The sequence below is a fragment of the Arachis hypogaea genome, chromosome 12, assembly GCF_003086295.3.
Source record: "Arachis hypogaea cultivar Tifrunner chromosome 12, arahy.Tifrunner.gnm2.J5K5, whole genome shotgun sequence".
Classification (NCBI taxonomy): Eukaryota; Viridiplantae; Streptophyta; class Magnoliopsida; order Fabales; family Fabaceae; genus Arachis; species Arachis hypogaea.
In genome coordinates this window covers 68,817,394-68,838,931 of record NC_092047.1, presented here as the reverse complement: position 1 = coordinate 68,838,931, position 21,538 = coordinate 68,817,394, and positions in this window count along the sequence as shown.

The window sequence follows — 21,538 nt, the reverse complement described above, 5'->3', positions numbered from 1 at the left end:
CAAGAACGCCCCTTGAGAGCATCAGTGATGCTGGCGTTCTCCACAAAGTTTGCTGGAGAACTTTGTGGAGAACGTGGTTACTAGTGTCAAGGTAGGTGTGGCGTTCTTGAGAACACTTTGAGAGAGAACTTGGCCTTGAGGTTGTGACAAGAGTGTCAAAGGATGTCAATGTTGATGTGGGGTTGCTTGTCAAGAGGTGGTGTGAGGTGTGGTGAGTGTGCGGCATTCTCCACAAAGTTGGCTGGAGAACTTTGTGGAGAACATGGGTTATGGTTAAGTCAAAGGGGTGTAAGGGGCATTCTCCACAAAGTTTACTGGAGAACTTTATGGAGAACGTGGGCACAAAGGGCATGGAGTTGAGGTCTTAACAAGGTCTTGGGGGTGTGGTGAAGTTGGTGGCCTTGACATGGCCTTGTTGCTTTATGTTGGTTGTTTTTGGGGCTTTAAAGATGCCAATTGTTTGTACTCTAATTTCATGCCCACTATAGACTATTATACGTTGTTGGAAATCTCTGAATATCAGTTTTAATTTCCAATGCAACTGAAAGCACAATATTTGGATCTCTGTAGCTCAAGTTATGCTTCTTTGAAGAGGGTAAGGTCATGCTATCAGGATGCTGGTGTTTTCGAGCAAGTTTGCTGGAGAGCGCCGGACAAGAGCGTCAGGCCTTACTCTAGGTCCCATTTCAACACCAATGTTTGAGGCTCTAATTGAATGTTCATCCTATACTATTAAATATTATTGAAAATCCCTGGATGTCTACTTTCCAATGCAGCTGGAAGTGCGTCATTTGGAGCCCTACAGCTCTCGTTATGCTCCTTGGAAGAGGGTAAGGTCATGCTGTCAGGATGCTGGCGTTCTCCAGCAGGAGAGCTCCAGACAAGAGCGCCAGGCCTGCTTCTAGGGTCCATTTCAACGCCAGATTTTGAAGCCCAAATTGAATGTCATCCCATACTATTATATATTGTTGGAAAGCTCTAGATGTCTACTTTCCAATGCAATTAGAAGGGCATCAATTGGACCTCTGCAGCTCAAGTTATACTCCATTGAAGAAGGCATGGTCATGCTGATTTGGTGCTCGGTGTCTTCAAGTGTTCCTTTGCAAAGAGTGCTTTTTTTTGTGCTTTTTACTTCTTTGTCCACCATTTTCTACAAATTAAATCAAAATCAAAGAGATGAAAGTAATATATGACTTAAGCACAAAAACACTCAATAATTAAGCATGATTAATTAGATTTTGATATGAAAAAGCATAGAGAAATATAACATGATGCACAGTCATCACCAGAGAAAGCCAGAGGCATTTCTAGAATTTCGACAATCCCAGATCAAATTTAAAGATTATACTAAACCATAAATTTTGGTAATCTATCTAAGGGATTCTAGTTTTGATCCATCTCTTCACTTTTCGTCTCTTGCAAACCTCCCAATCTCCAGGTAGAACAACCCTCAGTGTCACCTCTGGCGGCATGTGGATCTCTTAGAAAACAAACACAAGCAAAACAGATAAGGAAAGCACATGTATAGATAGCAGTTATAACCAACAGATCAGATAGCAGTTAATCACTGATAAGCAATTAGGCAAGCCAAATCAAATGCAAACTCAAACAAAACATATAAATGCACATGATGCATGCCTGTCCTACTGGCCATGAGCTCACATGTCAGTTATTTTGCCAGAACCTGATACACCCAGCAGCTAACCCATATATCATCTCTCTGACATGTATCCATATTCTTGGTATATAGTGACCATTACACTCTTGGAATATAAGGGCCCACTACACTCTTGGGATATAATGCTTGCCGCATTTTCAGGATAAAGTGTTCCCACACTCTTGGGATATAGTGCCCACCACACTTTTGGGATATAGTGTCTGACACACTTCCCAAGGTAAAGTACTCCCACACTCTTGGATATAGTGCCTGCCACACCCTTGGGATATAGTGCCTGCCACACTCTTGGGCTGTAGTTCCCGACACACTTTATAAACAGAAAGAATATGATGTAACACAAGCGGAACAAATTATACACACCCAATATCCTCATTAAACTCATCTTTAACATACTCAAGATCAAGCATATTCAAGATCAGAAGTAAAATCACAACTCAATATACTCATTTCTCATTCCAACCTTATTATAATCATGATTGTCACATATCATCATCACCCTTATTTATATCTCAGACAATCACAATGCCACATCTCATTAGTTCAATTATTCACTTTACAATTCTCCCTCAATGTCAACTTAGCTCTCTTAATAGGTTCGCTCTCTTTTTGAAGCCTAAAAGCTAGCTATCGGAATTCAGATAGGGATTATGAAAGTTTACAAGCTTGTTGGAAAGGCAAAACAGTAAAAAAAATAGAGTCTTATGTGAAAAACCGGGCTCGTATGTACGCATCATTGCTGTGCGAACGCATGCACCAGACAAATTTCCAACATGTGCACACACCTCGTGCGTACGCACGAGTCTCACCAAACGCTCTGGTCTGTGCTTGGGCACGATAGTGTGCGTAGGCACACATGCTAGAATTTTTGGTTTTCTGCGAAATTCTGTTTTTAAACCCAAACTTCAAACATGCATAACTTTTTCGTTAAAAATCATTTTTTGTCCGTTCTTCAAATGTTATAATTTCACGGACTCAATTTTTATTCAAAATAAGTTTTACAAAATTTGGGGGTTCGGGAGCCAAGTTATGGCCCGTCAAAGTTAGTAAAAAATTCAGTTTTTACCCAAAACACAAAACTTCTAGTTTTACCAAAGTTCTCAATTCATACTCAATCAAAAACCACAATTTTTTATACCAATGATCTTTAACCACTTTTTCATATCTCTCAATTATTGCATAAACATATCAACATCCAAACCCTTTAATTATTCAACAATTCCATACATAATTTTCCACTAAACTTAACATATGTCACCACTAATCATTAAATATTAACAATTCACAAAATTTAACTTATCCTACAGACAATTAGCCTAAGTTTGCATGCAATATTATATATTAACTACGAGAAACCAAAACCATACCTTGGCCGATTTTTTTCCAAGCTCGGAACACCTTAAAACTCTCCTCTCCTCAAGTTTCCAAATCTCTAAATTCTCACCAAATAAATTTTTAGCTTCGAAGGCTCAAATTGAAGCATCCAACATCCACCGATTTGACTCAAATTCACACAATTCAATCTAATTTCATTCAATATTACTATAATTAACACAAAGGCTCACTAATTCACTAATTCACAAGGATTATCGATTGCTTATCTTATCCACAAACTTTTGGAACAAAACCCAATGATAATCCATTAATCCTATGCTAGATCGCACCTAAATCATAAAAAATACCAAAACCCCTCAACATTTAATACCCAAAATCATGAAATTGAAGGGGGTGATTATTGGATGAAAAATTTCAAATTTCTTACCATTTTATTCTGATGGATTTGAAGATAATTCCCATATGAACGTGTGGTCGCAGACGGCTCGTCAATCAGAGTTGCGGATTGAAAGTTACAAGGATTTGAATATTGAGTTGAAATGGAGGTTAGGGTTCTCCTCACCCTTCTCCTTCCCAGCATGAATTTGGTTGAATAGGAGAGAAAAGTGGCTCAGTGCTTCATTTATATGTTGGATCTTAGATCTAGTTTAATCGGTTCGGGCCGTTGGTTCAGTTTTGTGCCAAATTCTTTAAAATTAGTGTTAAAATTCATATTTTAAATATTTTTACTCTTCCAATTATAAAATTTAATTTCCTAATTTTTTGGCTTATAATTAATTTATTAGTTAATTATTCATTAATTTTTAGGGTTTTACAGATCCCTTATTCTGACGGTGGTGACGTTGATGGTTGTTTTTTATGAGAGGTGATGATTAAGGATTGCAGAAAAGACTGAGAATAAATTAATAATATTGAAACTAAATCTTAATAATGAGTTATTTAATGAATTAGAAATCTATGATATTGAGAAATAATGATTTGTATAAGGGAAAATTGAGATTTAAAGATCACTAATATAGTTGAGATTTAGTTTGTCTACCTTGAATTTGATTAGTAAGAATCCTAGACTTGAACTTTGTGTGATTGGAGATTAAGATTACTAGCGGGTATATGTGGTTGTACATAGTCTCTATTTAGAATGATTACCCATCAGAGAATCTCATAAGGGATGATGTTCTCACCCGTTTCGAAAATTATTACATTTCAGATGTAGGTCTCGCCGCTTCTCAGTGAGCGGGAGATTTATCTGGAAGGATAGCGAAAAAGACCTTTTATTCCGCTTTGATTTTAGACTCTCTACTTCTTTTTGAGAAACTTATATTATGAACCTGTTCTAAGAACTTGCCTTTAGAGGCTTTTGATGTAATTTAGAGAAATAAGTTATGTCTATCCAACTGTTTTACTATTGTAACTCTAGCCGTCCTAATCTTTGTGGGCTGAGACTAGTAGATATGTATGTATGTATGTATGTATGTATGTATGTATGTATGTATGTATATATGTTTCTTTACCCTTATTCTTTATTTGAGCTTTTGATTTTCTAGATTTTCTGACGCACTTATGTTTATTATCGAGTGTGATTGATTGGCAAATTGTCTTGTTTTGAAGTTTTAAATCTTTTCACAGGCTTCTAGTATAATATTCCTTTCTATACATAAGTATTTATATCACAGTTTGTGTCGTAGCACCAAACCATAATTGAATTATGATTTAAACATATGGCAATGAATGGTAAGATGTTACAACTATGAGTACATGTTCTAAAATTGATATAGTTGAAGAGTAACTAAGAGTCTTGTATAAGTTAGTTAGTTCTCACCTTTTTTGATCTTGTTTCTTGAATATACAAGTCTTTGGTGCATCTATAAATAGCACTAGTGCTATTTCTTAAATAATATGAAAATACTTGATTCTATTTAAACTAAGTCTCAGTCTCATCTTTTTTACTTTCTGATTTTTCTGATTCTATATCATTGTTACAAGTTTCACATAATTGAACTCCAATATTTGAAATGTTTATTAAATAAATTAAAATTTTATAGTAGATAATTTTATCCTTTATTGATATAATATTATATTTAAATAATAAATATTATTTATTAAATTATATAAAATAATTAATTTTTTTCAATTAAATTTTTCAACTAAAAGTGTTCATCTTTTTTAAAAAAATAAAAATTGAATTAATCTAAAAATATTAATTTAAAAATAGTCTTATTGATTAAAAAAATTAAATAGTTCACCATGGTTGATTCCAACGATAAACTCAACAACAAAAAAGAAATATGAACTATAAAGAATCAATTCATTGAGTAGTCTAATAATATAGTAAGTAAAAAAAAAAGTTAGTTATTAACAACAAATTATAGTAAATTAGCAACTAATGAATGTCTTTAAAAAGGATAAAATTTTGCTATTTTTTGCTAGTGTTATGATTAACATAACTTCACTTCAAATATTCAGATGTACCAGACTGACAAATGCTTGGTGTCATTAGTCTAAGTCAAACGAGTAAAATACGTGTGTGGATATTTTTTTAGTTTTACATAGTAGACATTTCTAAAAAAAATAGTATATATTAAGTAAGTTTGAAGGAAAAAGAAGAAAAGAAAAGTGAATGAACGTGTTGAAAGAAGAGAGGATATGTATTGAAGCATGGGAGATGTTGAAAGGAAGTGAATGAGAAAGATTAAGAAGATGTAATTAAATTATATGGACATTTTAGATATTTTAAGTTTTAAGTAAAATTCTAATAAAATGAAATTCTAAATCAGATTTATTTGAGTTGAAATTGATTTTAGGAAAAAATGAAATTGGATTGAATTCTATCTAAATTAATATAATTATTTTTGTTTTAAACACTAAAATTAAATTCAATTTCTAATTTCAGAGGGTTTTCAAACATCCAATAAAGTGTTTGATCAAAATTTTTTAGGAAGTCATTTGGAGTATTACTTTTAGAAAATAATAATAATAATAATAATAATAATAATAATAATAATAATAATAATATACTTAGACATTTGTTTAAGTTTAGTCCTAAAAGTTAATTTAGATTAAGCCAAAGAATTAACTAAGGTATGTGAACTAATTTACCTTAGTGTCACGGCCTTGGACACACTCCAACGCTACCGTACCGGCATTCGGACTTACTCAACCTCTTGAGTTAAGACCAAGTCAGTCTAACCCTCAATACTTAGCAAGAAAGCTAAGAATACAAGAGAACACAAAAGAAAGGAAGCTTTGGTAGAAAGAACCCTTTATTACTCAAGTGTTTGTTACAAATGATTAACACATAATTCTCACATTAACTTTCACTCCCTATTTATAGCCATCCACCTCCTCAAGGAATGATTAGGATTAAATCTAATCAACGGTCTAGATTAATCATCTAGAACCTTCATTACAAATATCTATCCTTCCATATTTCTCTAAATACTTCTAAATTGTTCCATACTACTCTTCATACTCCTATATACATCCACACTCTTCTAGAATACTTTATGACATTCCAGAGTCTTCTAGAACCTTCTAGAGTATTCCGGTACCTTCTAGGACATTTTAGAATATTTTGGAACCATCTAGAGCATTCTCAAATACTCCAGAAAACTATACAAACACTGTTAAATCTAACCTTCTAAAAAATTTACCGTGACATTCTTCCCCACCTAATGCGCAGACGTCCTCATCGCGTTCTGTTCATGATAGCGCTCTAGGTGTTCTTGAAATTGCCACAGATCTTCATGGCTTCCCAGCTAGCTTCGGTTATCGGGAGTCCTTTCCACTTGATCAAGTATTGGATACTTGGTGGTACTCCTCTTTGTCGCACGATGCGATTAGCTAAGATCTCTTCGATTTCTTTATCAAAGGATCTAATCACCACAGGCGGAGCATGACTCAAGTCACCTCTACTCAGTTCATCTTGGTTTTTATGATATGGTTTAATTATACTCACATGGAAGACCGGGTGGATCTTCATAGAAGAAGGGAGTTGTACTTTGTAAGCAACCTCCTCAACACGTCCAATGATCTCAAATGGCCCTTTGTATTTGCGGATTAAACCCCTATGAACCTTGCAAAAGGCTTTGAATTGTTGTGGAAGAAGTTTGATCATTACCTTGTCTCCCATTTGATAGCTTGCATGCCTCCTCTTCTTATCTGCCAATTTCTTCATCCTCTTTGCAGCTTTGTTGAGGTAAGAACAAGTGACATCTGCTTGTTCTTCCCATGACTTAATCATATGATAAGCTCCAGGGCTCTTTCCAGAGTAAGAGGAAGAAAAAGAGTGAGGTGTAAGTGGTTGTTGTCCAGTCACAATCTCGAACGGACTCTTCCCTGTATACTCACTCCTTTGTAGATTATATGAGAACTGAGCAATGTCTAGGAGTTTTGTCAAATCCTTCTGATTAGCGCTTACGAAATGCCTCAAGTAACACTCGAGTAAGGCATTCACTCTCTTAGTCTGCTCATTGGTTTGAGGATGGAAGCTTGTTAAAAAATGAAGCTCCGACCCAAGGAGTTTGAATAGCTTTGTCCATAGTCGTCCTATGAAGCGTGGATCTCAATCACTAATTATGCTCTTAGGCAATCCCCAGTACTTTACTACATTCTTGAAGAATAGTCATGCTGCTTCCTCTACAGTGCAGTAAGTAGGGGTAGGTATAAAGGTAGCGTACTTTGAAAATCGATCCACTACCACGAGAATAGATCCAAACCCCTCGGACTTCGGTAAGGCAAAGATGAAATCTAGAGAGACACTTACCCACGGTCGCTCTGATGGAGGCAGAGGTTCCAACAACCCACTTGGTGTCTTATTTTCAATCTTATCTTGTTGGCACACAAGACAAGTCTTCACATAGCTCTCCACTTCATCTCTCATTTGAGGCCAATAATAAGAAGATTCAATGAGTGCCAAGGTCCTTCGCTGACCTTGGTGACCAGCCCACTTGGTATCATGGAATTCTCTCGCTAATTTTCTTCTTAGATTTTCCCATTTAGGGACGTATAATCTTTTTCCTTTAGTGTAGAGAAGGTCGTTTTCTAGCCAAAATCTTTTGGTCTTACCTTCTCTGGCCAACTCTACCAACTTCTTGGCTAATGGATCATGATGCAACCATTCCTTGATGGTATGCACAATATCTCCTTCAACCATAGAAATGGCCGCCAACTCAGCCTTGCGACTTAGCGCATCTGCTACCACATTAGTCTTGCCTAACTTGTATTCAAATTCGAAATCAAACTCAGCTAAGAAATCTTGCCACCTAGCTTGTTTGGGGCTTAACTTCTTCTGAGTTTGGAAGTAGCTTGTAGCTACATTGTCTGTCTTGATGATGAAGTGTGAACCAAGCAAGTAGTGACGCCAAGTTCTCAGACAATGCACTACTGTGGTCATCTCCTTCTCTTGGATGGTATATTGCCTCACTGTATCATTCAACTTGCGACTCTCAAAGGCAATCAGATGTCCTTCTTGCATCAGAACTCCTCTAATAACGTAGTCAGAAGCATTAGTGTGGACATCAAATACCTTTGAGTAGTTGGGTAGTGCTAGTACTCGTCCTTCTGTGATAGCAGCCTTCAACTCATCAAAGGCCTTTTGACACTTCTTTGACCATTCCCAAGAGTGATTCTTCTTGAGAAGATCAGTTAATGGTGCAGCCTTGGCAGAGTATCCCTTGATAAACCTCCGATAGTAATTAGCCAACCCAAGAAATGACCTCAATTCAGATACCTTATTTGGCGGTTCCCATTCTTTGATAGCCTTCACCTTTTCTTGATCCATGCAGATAGTTCCATCTTTAATGATATATCCCAAGAAGTGGACTTTGTCCCTTGCAAAGGAACACTTTTCTTTCTTCACATATAGGTTAGTCTCTCGCAAGATTTTAAACATGGTTTATAAGTGTTCTACATGTTCCTCCAAGGTATTGCTATAAACAACAATGTCATCAAAGTAGACCACTATAAACCGATCAAGGTAAGGTTGAAAGATCTTGTTCATCAAAGTATAGAAGGTCGCAGGAGCATTGGTCAAGCCAAAAGGCAACACCAACCACTCATACGATCCATACCTCGTGACACACGTGGTCTTAGGCTCATCACTGATGACAAGCCATCTTATGCTAGTTTTACAAGCATTTTTTATTTGTTTCATTAGGTTTTATGCACTTTCTTGCACAATAAGTAAGTAGTTGGAGTGGAATTTCATGATTATTTTAATTCAATCAAACATCATTTATTTTATACAAGATCATGAGATTTATGCAAGAATTAAGTGATTATTATGAATGATGCAAATTCTTATGATTTTGGTGAGACTTTGATTGCTTGTTTGGTTGATTTTAAGTGAGAAAATGAAAAAAAGGGGGAGCACTGCAGTATAACGTTGTGTTCAAATAAAGAACGCCATGCTCAGTAAGCGACGCGCACGCGCATGGGACGCTTACGCGTCAGGGGCATTTTTCGAAGACCCGCGCGTAGGCGTGCATGACGCGTACGCGTGGAAGTGTTTGGCACTCGTTTCAGAAGAGAGCGCTACGTTCAACAAGCCAGCATTTTCGGGCAAGATTCAAAATTGGAGGCAAAGTTTTACAATCGACGCGCACGCGTGCTTGACGCGAACGCGTCGATGGGTCACCTATACAAAGCACGCGCACCCGAGGCTGGCGCTGAAGCCTGAATTGACATTTTGCTACTTGCGCACATGCGTACATGACGCACATGCATGGGGCAGCGTTCACTAAGCAAACGTAGTTCTCAATAAGAGAACGCTACCAATGACGCGTACGCGAGACAAGGACGCGCCGGCGTGAATGGAGCTGAAGATTGATGATGACGCGTACGCATACATGATGCGTACGCGTCGATGAGCAAAAAGCGCAAAAGAACGTGCACGCGTCAGGGATGCGTACGCGTGGAAAAGTGAACGCTGTGCTCACTTTGAGAACGCAACGTTCCCCTGGAAGCTGCAATTCTGATCCACTTCATATAAGGCCAAAAAGCCCACTTCAAGTACGGGAAGCCAGAATTGGAAAGTGTATAAATAGAGAAGATTTTGATTCATAGGGGGCTCTCTTTTAATTTTCCTTTTAGAATTTTAGAATTGGGATCATATCTGAGTTTTCTTTTCTGTTTTGTTTTCTTTCTTCTGCAACTTTTGTTTTCTGTCCTTGGGTCTTGAACTTGGATTGAAGAATTCTGTTGAACTTCTTTATCTGAGAGTCATCTTTTATTTTTCCTTTCATAGTTCTATGAATTGGAGATCTGATCTTAGGTTTCTTTCCTCTGTAATTTCTTCTTTTCTGTTTTGTTAAGAGAGCAATTGAGATCTAAATTTTCTTTCTGTTTTTGTTATTCTTCTGCAATTATCAATTTCTCTTTTAGGATTTTAGAATTGATCTAAGTTTCATTCTGTTTTAATTTTGTTGCACTTATCCATTTCTGTTTTGATACTGCAATCCTGATTGATCTATTTTTTGAATTTCTTCATCTGAGAGTTCTCTAGTTTAATGCGCTTTACATTTTCCAGTTCTGTTTTGATTCCCAACACCCAAATCCCTTTATTCTTCATGCAATTTAAGTTTCCTGGCAATCTAGACTCTACAATTTAAATTTCTTGCACTTTAAGTTTTAGTCATTTACTTTTCTTGCAATTTAAGTTTCAGCTCATTTAATTTCTTACACTTTAAGTTTCTGCAATTTACTCCTTTAGCACTTTAAGATTCTGCAATTTTTCATTATGCACTTTAGTTTACTTGCAATTTCACGTCTATAAATGAAATTTCACTCAAATCATTAAATGTTCGCTTAACTAAATTCATCACCATACTAAAGTTGCTCAATCCATCAATCCCTGTGGGATCGACCTCACTCTTGTGAGTTTTTACTACTTGATGCGACCCGATACACTTGCCGATGAGTTTGTATGGAATCGTTTTTCCCTCATTAAGTTTTTTGGCGCCGTTGCCGGGGAATGATTTAGATTGACAATGATTAAGTAGGTGATAATCTAGATTAAGTATTTTTCTTTGTTTTTGTTATGTATACTAACTGTTTGAGACTTTATTTAAATTGACCTTAACCTCAATCTAGAAGTAGATTTTTCTATTTTAGTTTTCTTGTTTTGTTTATGTTGTATGCCAGGAGGAAGGAGAGGTGAATCCATCTCCTTTGATTCTGAGCCAGAGAGAACATTACTGAGATTAAGAAGAGAAGTAAGAGGGAAGGGTGTTATTAGAGAAGAAGAATCAGAAGAGGAAGACCAAGAGATGGAGGGAAATCTCCCTAATCCACAAGAGGAAGTGGCTAATAACAATGGCCCACCTCAAAGGAGAGTTCTAGCTTCCTACACCTTCCCCAATCCAAGAAACTATGGGAGCAGTATACTAACTCCCAATGTTCATGCAAATAATTTTGAGTTGAAGCCTCAACTTATTACTCTGGTGCAGAACAATTGTTCCTATGGAGGAGGTCCACTTGAAGATCCAACCCAACACTTGTCCATCTTTTTGAGGATTTATGAAACTGTCAAAACCAATGGTGTGCATCCAGACATTTACAAATTGCTGCTGTTCCCATTTTTCTTGAGGGACAAGGCCTCTCAATGGCTAGAGACATTCCCCAAGGAAAGCATCAACAATTGGGAAGATCTAGTGAGCAAATTCCTAGCCAAATTTTATCCACCTCAGAGGATCATTAGATTAAAGACAGAGGTGTAAATATTCACTCAAATGGATGGAAAATTACTGTATGATGCCTGGGAAAGATACAAAGCATTGATCAGGAAGTGTCTACCAGAGATGTTCAGTAAATGGGATAAACTACAAAATTTCTATGAAGGTTTGACATTGAAAGCTCAAGAGGCCCTTGATTATTCAGCAGGAGGTTCATTACAGCTCATGAAGACAGCTGAGGAGGCTCAAAATCTTATAGACACTGTGACCAACAACCAATACTTCTATGGTCATCAAAGGCAACGCCAACCAGCCCAAAGAAAAGGTGCGTTGGAGCTGGAAGGTGTGGACACCATCTTAGCACAAAATAAGGTGATGCACCAACAGATTCAGCAGCAAATGGAGATGATGGCTAAGAGGATTGATGGTCTTCAAATTGTAGCAGTGAGCACTCCAAATCAAACATCAGCTGGATGAGGGCAGAATGAAGAAGTTTATGAAGAGTAGCAGCCAGAACAAGTGAACTACATGCACAACCAAGGTGCTGGACAGAATGAATTTCATGGAGACACTTACAACTCTTCTTGGAGGAACCATCCCAAACTAAGATGGGGAGACAACCAAAACCAAAATTCATGGCAAAGGAGCTCCAACCACAATAACTCACGGAACACAAACCACCAAAACCATCAGCAAACTAACCAAAATCCATACAGAAAATCACAAAATAATTACCCCAATTCTGATTGCCTTACACCCCACAACCCACCAACCAACCAAAATAATTTCCACCAACTACCTTCATCTCACACTCAGCCACAACTATCCCAAGAAGTTCAAAGAATCTCCAATCTGGAGATGATGATCGAAAAGATGATGAAGCATCAAGAGTTAGCTAATAAGAACCATGAAGCTTCATTGAGAAACCTGGAAAGACAAATAGGCCAACTGTCCAAACAGCCTGAAAGACCGACCAACACTCTCCCTAGTGATACCATTCCAAATCCCAAAGAAGAATGCAAAGCAATTCAACTCAGAAGTGGAAGAACATTGGAGGATGACAAGGTTGGCAGTAAGAAAAAAGGGGCAATTGAAGAAAAGAACCAGGAAGAGCTCAAGCAGAAAGATGAAGAGACACAAGCTTCAAAGAAGGGAAAGGAAGTAATAGAGGAGAACTCACAAGAACAGAAGAAGGAAGTGAAATCTTGTACTCCTCCTCTGCCATACCCTCAAAGATTGCAAAGAGAGTTCAAGGATCAACAATTTCCAAAGTTCCTAGAGGTTTTCAAGAAGCTGGAAATTAACATTCCTCTTACGAAAGTGATGAGCGGATAATTTATACGCTTTTTGGCATTGTTTTTACTTAGTTTTTAGTATGATTTAGTTGGTTTTTAATATATTTTTATTAGTTTTTAATTAAAAATCACATTTCTAGACTTTACTATGAGTTTGTGTGTTTTTCTGTGATTTCAGGTATTTTCTGGCTGAAATTGAGGGAGCTGAGCAAAAATCTGATTCAGGCTGAAAAAGGACTGCTGATGTTGTTGGATTCTGACCTCCCTGCACTCAAAGTGGATTTTCTGGAGCTACAGAACTCCATAGGCGCGCTCTCAATTGTGTTGGAAAGTAGACATCCAGGGCTTTCCAGCAATATATAATAGTCCATACTTTGCTCAAGGATAGACGACGTAAACTGGTGTTCAACGCCAGTTCCATGTTGTAGTCTGGCGTCCAGCGCCAGAAACAAGTTACAAGTTGGAGTTCAACACCAGAAACAGGTTACAACCTGGCGTTGAATGCCCAAAATAGCCCAGGCATGTGAGAAGCTTAAGTCTCAACCCCAGCACACACCAAGTGGGCCCCAGAAGTGGATTTCTGCGCTATCTATCACAATTTACTCATTTTCTGTAAACCTAGGTTACTAGTTTAGTATTTAAACAACTTTTAAAGATTTATTTTGGACCTCATGACATTTTTAGATCTGAACTTTGTAAACTCTCACGGCATGAGTCTCTAAACTCCATTGTTGGGGGTGAGGAGCTCTGCTGTGTTTCGATGAATTAATGCAACTATTTCTGTTTTCTATTCAAACACGCTTGTTTCTATCTAAGATGTTCATTCGCACATCAATATGATGGATGTGATGATCCGTGACAGTCATCACCATTCTCAACCTATGAACGCGTGCCTGACGACCATCTCCGTTCTACTTTCGATTGAATGAATATCTCTTGGATTCCTTAATCAGAATCTTCGTGGTATAAGCTAGAATCCATTGGCATCATTCTTGAGAATTCGGAAAGTCTAAACCTTGTCTGTGGTATTCCGAGTAGGATTCAGGGATTGAATGACTGTGACAAGCTTCAAACTCGCGAGTGTTGGGCGTAGTGACAGACGCAAAAGGATCAATGGAACCTATTCTGACATGATCGAGAACCGACAGATGATTAGCCGTGCGGTGACAGCGCACCTGGACCTTTTTCACTGAGAGGACGGATGGTAACCATTGACAACGGTGATCCACCAACACACAGCTTGCCATAGGAGGAACCTTGCGTGCGTGAAGAAGAAGACAGGGAGAAAGCAGAGGTTCAGAAGACAAAGCATCTCCAAAACTCCAACATATTCTCCATTACTGCATACCAAGTATTTATTTTATGTTCCCTTGTTCATTTGCAAGTCAATTGATAATTATAATTGACCTCCTAACTGAGATTTACAAGATAACCAGAGATTGCTTCAAACCAACAATCTCTGTGGGATTCGACCCTTACTCACGTAAGGTATTACTTGGACGACCCAGTGCACTTGCTGGTTAGTGGTACGAATTATGAAAAGTGTGATTCACAATTCGTGCACCAAGTTTTTGGCACCGTTGCCGGGGATTGTTCATGTTTGGACAACTAACGGTTTATTTTGTTGCTTAGATTAGGAAAAATTTTTATTTTTGGTTTAGAGTCTCTTATTATTGTTCTTGTTAAAATTTTAGAATCCTTATTTTCTTTTTCAAAATTTTAGTTTTCGAAAAAAAATTTATATATTATTTATTTATACCTTGTTAAAATACTTTAAATTTATAGCTCAATTAGTTAGAGCGTGGTGCTTATGTTCTTGGTAATTGGCTATCCTTTTTTTAAAAAATCCTTTTTTCAAAAATAATTTTTTTTAAAATCTTGTACCAAACTTTAAGTTTAGTGTTTTCTTGTTGAGTTTTCTTTATTTTTCGAAAATTTTAGCTTGGTTTTCAAAAAATTTTAAGTTTGGTGTTCCTTCTTCATGTTCTTGCTGTTCTTGTGAGTCTTCAAGGCGTTCTTGAGTTTTCCTTGTGTCTTGATCTTAAAATTTTTAAGTTTGGTGTTCCTTGGTGTTTTCCCTCCAAAATTTTCGAAAACAAGGAGCATTAGATCTAAAAATTTTAGATCTTGTGTTATTCTATTGTTTTTCTCTTTCCTCATTAAATTCAAAAATATCTTTTCCCTCTATTTTGAAGTATTTTTTCGAAAATCAATTTTAAAATTCAGATTTTTTTTATTTTTTTATTTCAAAATTTAAAACCCTTTTCAAAAAAAAATCATATCTTTTTCAAAACTTCCTAACCACTTTCTCTCTCCTCATTTTTTCGAAAATCTTCACCCATTTTTATTTATTTTATTTTAATTTATTTATTTTCGAAATAAATAAATAATTAAATAAATAAAAATATTTTTTTCTCTATTTTACATCATCTCCATTTCTCCATCATGGATCTAAGTGGAAATGAACAGTCCAGAAGGACTCTGGGGTCATATGCCAACCCCTCTACTGCTTCATATGGGAGTAGTATCTGCATACCCTCCATTGGAGTCAGTAGCTTTGAGTTGAATCCTCAGCTCATTATCATGGTGCAGCAAAGCTGCCAGTATTTCGGTCTTTCACAGGAAGAACCTACAGAGTTTCTGGCACAGTTTTTACAAATTGCTGACACAGTACATGATAAGGAAGTAGATCAGGATGTCTACATATTATTACTGTTTCCATTTGCTGTAAAAGACCAAGCCAAGAGGTGGTTAAATAACCAACCTAAGGCTAGCATAAAGACATGAAAACAGCTGACAGAAAAATTTCTGAATCAATACTTTCCTCCAAAAAGGATGACACAGCTAAGGCTGGACATCCAAGGCTTTAAACAAGGAGATAATGAATCTCTTTATGATTCCTGGGAGAGATACAGAGAGATGCTAAGAAAATGCCCCTCTGAAATGTTTTCAGAGTGGGTTCAGTTAGACATCTTCTATTATGGGCTTACAGAAAGAGCTCAGATCTCTCTAGATTACTCAGCTGGTGGATCTATCCACATGAGAAAGACAATTGAAGAAGCTCAAGAGCTCATTGATACAGTTGCCAGAAATCAGCATCTGTACCTAAGCAGTGACCCTTCCATGAAAGAAGAGGTTAAAACAGTAACTGCTGAACTCAGTCTTGTAGAACAAGCTGCTGAATTCAATCAGCAATTAGACTTTCTAACACAACAGTTAGCCGAATTCAAAGATAGACTACAAGAGACAAGGATGGCTAATATAAATATGGAAGAACAATTGAAGCAAACAAAACAACAGCTGTCAAAATAAATAACAGAAGAATGCCAAGCAGTTCAATTAAGAAGTGGGAAAACATTAAATACCCCACCTCAAGGCAGCAGGAAGCCAAGAAATGAGCAAACCACCCAACATTCATCTGAGGACAGTAAGAGCCCAGAAAAAAATAATTTTGGCATTAAAACGCCAGAAATTGGGTGGAAAGCTGGCGCTGAACGCCCAGACCATGCTCAGGACTGGCGTTCAACGCCAGAAACAAGCAAGGAACTGGCGTTGAACGCCCAAAGGAAGCACAGTTCTGGCGTTCAGACGCCAGGAACAGATGAGGAGTTGGCGTCTAACGCCACTCCAGCTTCCAACCCTGGCTTTCAAATGCCAGTGAGGGATCAGATACCTGCAAGTGCTGATAAAAAATCCCTCAAGAAGGCTTCTCAACCTACCTCTGTAGGAAATAAACCTGCAGCAACTAAGGTTGAGGAATACAAAGCCAAGATACCTTATCGTCAAAAACTCCGCAAAGAGGAGCAGGATAAGCAATTTGCCTGCTTTGCAGACTATCTCAGGACTCTTGAAATAAAGATTCCGTTTGCAGAGGCACTTGAGCAAATACCCTCTTATGCCAAGTTCATGAAAGATATCTTGAGTCATAAGAAGGAGTGGAGAGAAACTGAAAGAGTTCTCCTCACTGAAGAATGCAGTGCAGTCATTCTGAAAAGCTTCCCAGAAAAGCTTAAAGATCCCGGGAGCTTTATGATACCATGCATATTAGAGGGTAACTGCACCAAGACAGCTCTATGTGATCTTGGGGCAAGCATCAACCTAATCCCTGCATCCACTATCAGAAAGCTTGGCTTGACTGAAGAGGTCAAACCAACCCGGATCTGTCTTCAACTTGCTGATGGCTCCATTAAATACCCATCAGGCATAATTGAGGACATGATTGTCAAGGTTGGGCCATTTGCCTTCCCTACTGACTTTGTAGTGCTGGAAATGGAGGAGCACAAGAGTGCACCTCTCATTCTAGGAAGACCATTCCTAGCAACTGGACGAACCCTCATTGACGTCCAAAAAGGGGAGATAACCCTGAGAGTCAATGAGGATGAGTTTAAGTTGAATGTTGTCAAAGCTATGCAACATCCAGACACATCAGACGACTGCCTGGGCGTTGATATTATTGACTCCCTGGTGGAAGAGGTACATATGTCTGAGAGTCTCGAATCAGAGCTAGAGGACATTTTTGAAGATGTTCAGCCTGATCTGGAGGAACCAGAGGAAATAAAAGAACCTCTGAAAACTCCTCAGGAAGAGGAGAAACCTCCTAAACCCGAGCTCAAACCACTACCACCATCCTTGAAATATGCATTTCTGGGAGAAGGCGACACTTTTCCTGTAATCATAAGCTCTGCTTTAGGGCCACAGGAAGAGAAAGCACTAATTCAGGTGCTAAGGACACACAAGACAGCTCTTGGGTGGTCCATAAGTGATCTTAAGGGCATTAGCCCAGCCAGATGCATGCACAAGATCCTATTGGAGGATGATGCTAAGCCAGTGGTTCAACGACAGAGGCGGCTAAATCCCGCCATGAAGGAGGTGGTGCAGAAAGAGGTCACTAAGTTACTAGAGGCTGGGATTATCTATCCTATTTCTGATAGCTCCTGGGTGAGCCCTGTCCATGTTGTCCCTAAGAAGGGAGGAATGACAGTGGTTCATAATGAAAAGAATGAACTGGTTCCTACAAGAACAGTTACAGGGTGGCGTATGTGTATTGACTACAGAAGGCTCAATACAGCCACCAAGAAGGATCATTTTCCTTTACCATTCATAGACCAGATACTAGAGAGACTAGCAGGTCATGAATATTACTGCTTTTTGGATGGGTATTCCGGTTACAACCAAATTGCAGTAGATCCTCAAGACCAAGAAAAAACAGCATTCACATGTCCTTCTGGAGTGTTTGCCTACAGAAGGATGCCTTTTGGTCTGTGTAATGCACCTGCAACCTTTCAGAGGTGCATGCTCTCTATCTTCTCTGATATGGTAGAGAAGTTTTTGGAAGTCTTCATGGATGACTTTTCAGTATTTGGAGACTCATTCAGCTCCTGCCTTAACCATTTAGCACTTGTTCTGAAAAGATGCCAAGAGACCAACCTAGTTTTAAACTGGGAAAAATGTCACTTTATGGTGACTGAAGGGATTGTCCTTGGACATAAAATTTCAAATAAGGGAATAGAGGTGGATCAAGCTAAAGTTGAAGTAATTGAAAAATTACTACCACCTGCCAATATTAAGGCAATCAGAAGCTTTCTGGGGCATGCAGGATTCTATAGGAGGTTTATAAAGGATTTTTCAAAAATTGCAAAACCTCTGAGCAATCTGCTTGCTGCTGACACGCCATTTGTGTTTGACACAAAGTGTCTGCAGGCGTTTGAGACCCTGAAAGCTAAGCTGGTCACAGCACCAGTTATTTCTGCACCAGACTGGACATTACCATTCGAACTAATGTGTGATGCCAGTGACCATACCATTGGTGCAGTATTGGGACAGAGGCATAACAAGCTTCTGCATGTTATTTATTATGCTAGCAGTGTTTTAAATGATGCCTAGAAAAATTACACAACCACAGAAAAAGAATTACTTGCAGTGGTTTATGCCATTGACAAGTTTAGATCCTACTTAGTAGGATCAAAAGTGATTGTGTACACTGACCATGCTGCTCTTAAATATCTACTCACAAAGCAGGATTCAAAGCCCAGGCTCATAAGATGGGTGTTGCTTCTGCAAGAGTTTGATATAGAAATAAGAGACAGAAAAGGGACAGAGAATCAAGTAGCTGATCACCTGTCCCGGATAGAACCAGTAGCAGGAGCATCCCTCCCTCCTACTGAGATCTCTGAAACCTTTCCAGATGAGCAATTGTTTGCTATTCAGAAAGCTCTGTGGTTTGAAGATATTGCAAACTATAAGACACAAGGTTCTCCTTCTATAACCATGGAGAGGAAGCAAGAAAAGCTTCTCTCACTGCAGAGTCAACCAAAGCCCCCACAGTCAAACTCTAAGTTTGGTGTTGGGAGGCCACAACCAAACTCTAAGTTTGGTGTTGGGAGGTCCCAACCTTGCTCTGATTATCTGTGAGGCTCCATGAGAGCTCACTGTCAAGCTATTGACATTAAAGAAGCGCTTGTTGGGAGGCAACCCAATGTTATTTAATTATATCTATTTATTTTCCATTGCTATTTTATGTTTTCTTTAGGTTGATGATCATGTGAAGTCACAAAAACAAATGGAAAATTAAAAACAGAATGAAAAACAGCATGAAAAATAGCATACCCTGGAGGAAGATCATTCTGGCGTTTAAACGCTAGAAACAAGCATCTGTCTGGCGTTTAACGCCAGAAACAAGCACCAAGCTGGCGTTTAACGCCAGAAACAAGCATCAGTCTGGCGTTAAACGCCAGAAACAGGTACATTTGGGCGTTTAACGCCAGAAATAGGCAGCAGTCTGGCATTAAATGCCAGGATTGCACAGTAAGGGCATTTTGTATGCCTAATTGGAGCAGGGATGCTAAATCCTTGACCCCACTGGATCTATGGACCCCACAGGATCCCCACCTACCTCACCATTCAAATTCAAACCATTTCCCTCCCAAACCCACCCATTCACACACTTCCATCTCCTCCATCTTCTCCACTTCTTTCTTCTTTTGCTCGAGGACGAGCAAACCTTTTAAGTTTGGTGTGGTAAAAGCATTGCTTTTGTTTTTCCATAATTCAGTGGTAGAGCAATTGACTGCAGATCAAAGAGCTATGAGGAAAGAGCAACAAAGGCAAGGAAGAGACATAGAGGAGCTCAAGAGCACCATTGGTTCTTCAAGAAGAGGAAGACGCCACCCTCATTAAGGTGGACCCATTCCTTAATCTCCTTGTTCTTATTTTTTTGTTTTTCGTTTACTATGCTTCATGCTTAATTATGTTTGTGTCTTTACTATATGATCACTAGTATCTACGTGTCTATGTCTTAAAGATATGAATGTCCTATAAATCCATCACCTTTCTTAAATGAAAATTGTTTTCTGAAAAAGAAAAAGAAGTACATGAATTTCGAATTTTAAAATAGTTTAATTATTTTGATGTGATGGCAATACTCTTTGTTTTCTGAATGAATGCTTGAACAGTGCATATGTTTTTTGAATTTGTTGCTTATGAATGTTAAAATTGTTGGCTCTTGAAAGAATGATGAAAAAGGAGAAATGTTATTTGATAATCTGAAAAATTATAAAAATGATTCTTGAAGCAAGAAAAAGCAGTGAAGAACAAAGCTTGCAGAAAAAAAAATAGCGAAAAAAAAAAGAAAAAGCAAGCAGAAAAAGCCAAAAGCTCTTAAAACCAAAAGGCAAGGGTAAATAAAAAAGATCCCAAGGCTTTGAGCATCAGTGGATAGGAGGGCCTAAAGGAATAAAATCCTGGCCTAAGCGGCTAAACCAAGCTGTCCCTAACCATGTGCTTGTGGCGTGAAGGTGTCAAGTGAAAACATGAGACTGAGCGGTTAAAGTCAAGGTCCAAAGCAAAAGAAGAGTGTGCTTAAGAACCCTGGACACCTCTAATTGGGGACTCTAGTAAAGCTGAGTCACAATCTGAAAAGGTTCACCCAGTTATGTGTCTGTGGCATGTATGTATCCGGTGGTAATACTGGAAAACAGAGTGCTTAGGGCCACGGCCAAGACTCATAAAGTAGCTGTGTTCAAGAATCAACAGACTGAACTAGGAGAATCAATAACACTATCTAAATTTTGAGTTCCTATAGATGCCAATCATTCTGAACTTCGAAGGATAAAGTGAGATGCCAAAACTGTTCAGAAGCAAAAAGCTAATAGCCCGCTCATCTAATTAACACTGATCTTCATAGATGTTTTTGGAATTCATTGTATATTCTCTTTTTTTTATCCTACTTTGTTTTTAGTTGCTTGGGGACAAGCAATAATTTAAGTTTGGTGTTGTGATGAGCGGATAATTTATACGCTTTTTGGCATTGTTTTTACTTAGTTTTTATTATGATTTAGTTGGTTTTTAGTATATTTTTATTAGTTTTTAATTAAAAATCACATTTCTGGACTTTACTATGAGTTTGTGTGTTTTTCTGTGATTTCAGGTATTTTCTGGCTGAAATTGAGGGAGCTGAGCAAAAATCTGATTCAGGCTGAAAAAGGACTGCTGATGCTGTTGGATTCTGACCTCCCTGCACTCAAAGTGGATTTTCTGGAGCTGAAGAACTCCAAATGGCGCGCTCT